The following is a 3,800-nucleotide window of genomic DNA, read 5'->3' as shown; positions in this document are numbered from 1 at the left end:
TATTACCATCTGGTACAAATTCGGTCAATAGGTTGTATGTAATATATAGTTTTTATATTTACAACACAACACTTACTCATAAAGTTAAATCTATAGATATATATAATAACAAGAAAGAATCCTCAATAGTCGCGGCACTTGGAATTCTTTTAAGCAGGATTAAAGTAAATTAATCTGTGAGATTGTTTACCTTTTTATTAGCTATATTTTTGTGCGCGAGTAATACCAAGCGTGGGGCGCGCGTATACTCGATTCGATTTAATTATTCATCAGCATCTCTACCAGCCTACTCTGAAATTAAAATTATTTTAGGCAGGATTAGAGTAAATTAATCTAATGGGACCTTGGGTGTGATCAAGTACATCAATGGGAAGGGTTTGACCTCTTGAGTCCAAAGCTATAATTAGATCTCAAATCGGTCAAGAAATGACGTTGCTATGAGCTGAAAGTTTGTACTTGAAAACTCAGAGCCATTCTATGAGCCGCTATGCCGCGACAAAAACGATTTTCAAATACACTGGAAAGCATTAATATGATAACACGAAAGCGCTGTTGAACAAAATAAAACAGCTGAAAATCATATTGTTCTTATTAATTTATAATACCAAAGGTATTCGTGTTAGGCTCGGCCTTTATTTTGTTGACTTCACGAGGATGGCGGGACGGCGGTCGTGTACAACATTCACCATACAGTTCTACTGAATACTAGCATAACATTTTATAGAAACTCACGACTACTGACCAGTTTCTTGGTATTAAGGCAACTATTTTCAATATTATCTAAGTTGTACTCCTAGTTGTTCACCCATATCTTCCCTGACAATTTCATGATTATCATAAATTGAGAATGACTTCAAACTTGTAAAAATGAGAAAAATGAATGAAATAAGAAGTTTCAAAAGCCACCTAAGATATACCTAAAAATCTCTGCAAGTTTCTTCGTGATCAGAGGTCAGAAAATTGGAACATTTACCTTCCAGGCGAACGAACAAACACAACCTGCTTCATAGCAGGAGAAACCAAGGCTAGTTGTTACAGTGCTCATAACTCCAAAAGTCTGATATTTAAGGATTTGTGTATACTAGTATGAGATCAGGCCTTTTCAATATCACTTATCAGGAAGTAAAGACTGAAGTCCCTCGAGACTTTCGATGGGTAAGAACAAAAACGATATTTTTACCTTCTGGGTAAATGTTTTTGTATACAGAAATTGTTTAATGTCAATTTAATGACTAAAGCTACTTGGATCACATATGGAACCATAGTGAGTATGTATACATGTCATTTGTTGTGTGAAATGTGACAATGATGACTGATCTGTTTTTAATGTGCATGGTGATAAACATGGTTGACATGTTATGGAGCTAGTTGTTACACAGTGTAACTGTACAGGACTAACTACCAAAGTCACCAGAAATTAGATGTAAAAAAAATCCAGAGGTAGTAGAAAGAAATGCAACGCTACTATATTAACCGAGAAACCTTAAAAGCAACAGTTATTGGCCGAGAAAACTGCTTAGATGAAAGTTATGAAGGAAAATACTACTACATCCGAGGTGGATGACATTCAAAAGCTAAAATGAGAGAAAGCAAAACATTCAAAGCAACAGCTTGTTTGCAGATGTCTAATTTCTGCTTCTGGAGAAACTTGGATGCAGTGTATGAATTGTAAAGAGTGGTTCCACATTGTTTCTGGAAAAACTTGGGTGCAGCGTATGAATTCTAAAGAGTGTTTCAACCTTGTGTTACGTATTGAGAATTTAAATTAGTCCGAAGCCGATATTTTAGTTAATTTACGCTATTTGTCAACAAGATTGACACACATCGTCTTCGTTTTTCACACAAATACGTTTTAATATATATACAACAGTACAACTTACAACAACAATTATTACGAATAGTTACCACAAGCAAAGTTTTATAAAACAAAAATTTCACTAACTTATAAACAACACAAAATCTTCTTTCCAGTTCAGAGTCTCCTTGATATCCAGCGAGTTAACTTGAAGTCGATGTACGTACAATTCCCGAGAAGCTAGCTAGCTTTGTCAGACACTGAATTGTTGGACCGTCGAAGTAAGATCATATTTTCATAAAACCACTAATGTCCGATGAGAATTCAGTAATACTTTCGGAAAAATACTAACGTCCGATGAGAATCCACTAACGTTCGAAATTTATAACTGTTCCTGGTTAAATGTCGTACATTTTCCGGTTGATAAGGGTTAGCAATCACGGTTTATAGACCTATATGCTCTCTCTCTCTCTCTCTCTTTCTTTTTTTTTTTTTTGGTGCGTCGCCTTTTATAGGCGCTGGAAAGATTTTCTCGAAAGTTTGGACAACAATACCTAACTATATTTAACCAGTTACGGAAGTGGATATATTGTCGATTCTTGCGTTTACGAATATTTTACAACCTTGGAGAATTGGCGGGAATTCGCCATACGTAAATAACACTGTAAGCTAGGCACGTTTTTACATATAAACTCAATACCAACAAACGTTGTCATTAAAAATCAATATATAACAAATTTGTTACACGCAATACATATCTGACACTATAAGTTACGCATATTTTTAAATAAAAATTTAATCTAAACAACGTTCATATTAAAAAATAAATACATAACAATAAATTCGTTACACTTTGTTTTTTGAAGAAACTTGTGTGCAGTGTATGAATTGTAAAGAGTGGTTCCACCTTGTTTCTGAGGAGACTTTGGTACAGTGTATGAACTGTAAATAGTGGTCCCATCTTGCTTCTGGAGAAACATTGGTGCAGTGTATTAATTGTAAAGAGTAGTTCCTTCTTATTTCTGGAGAAACATTGGTACATTGTACGAATTTCAAACTGTGATTCCGTCTGGAGAACACTGTAGGAAGTCCGTTTTATGTGTGGCATCTATGTGAAGACTGTACGAGCTGAAGTCCTACTAGGATTATGATGTTGTTGTTGTTTTTCATATTAATCACATTTATCCGAAGTTTGTTTATAGGAACATTTAATTACTCCTCCAGTATTCAACTAGTGTTTTATAGGAGCTTTTAATGACTCCTCCAACATTCACCTAGTGTTTTATATGAGCTTTTACTGACTAATCTAGTATCTACCTATTGTTTATAGGATCTCTTACTGACTCATACAGAATCCAAATATTTACTTGCTTGTTCCAAGAAGTTACTTTGGATGTAACAATGTATTCCACTATATGTCACAATATCCTCTCAGTTAACAGGGCTCATTGTGACAACTGACTTTTCGTTAAAACTTAAACTTTATATTAGAAACTGAGGAAGATCCAATGTTTTTATAAATACTGACAACATTTGATATGAGTAGGATATATTAATTAGTTATCTATTCAGGATTTTGTTTAAGGAAACCAATTCAAAAACTTTAACTGGTCCCGATCTCTCCTACAGACGTCATCTTTCGGGTGACTTATAAAACTTTAATATCAGTATATACTAATGATCCGAAATCTGAGATCAACATGACAAAATAATAATGCTTCTACATAACCTAACATGAATCAGGACCATTGTTGGCATCAACGTTATTTCTTTTGCTGCGCTTGTTTTTGTTATGCACACATAATTTTGCAATTACTGTAAAAGTACTTACCCCTTTCATAAACATTAACACAACATAAAAGCTCATTGGTTACATTTAAACCTAAACTGAGTGGGCTTGATTCATTCAAAATCATCTCGTAATGTTCGATTTAATTATTTACAGTGAATGATCAGTAAAATACCAACATCACCCAAAGTCTTTGCAACTTTCAATGTGACTAAA

Source organism: Limulus polyphemus, unplaced genomic scaffold (assembly GCF_000517525.1).
Source record: "Limulus polyphemus unplaced genomic scaffold, Limulus_polyphemus-2.1.2 Scaffold196, whole genome shotgun sequence".
NCBI classification, from domain to species: Eukaryota; Metazoa; Arthropoda; class Merostomata; order Xiphosura; family Limulidae; genus Limulus; species Limulus polyphemus.
The sequence above is the reverse complement of the archived record's forward strand: the minus strand, read 5'-3'. Positions refer to the sequence as shown.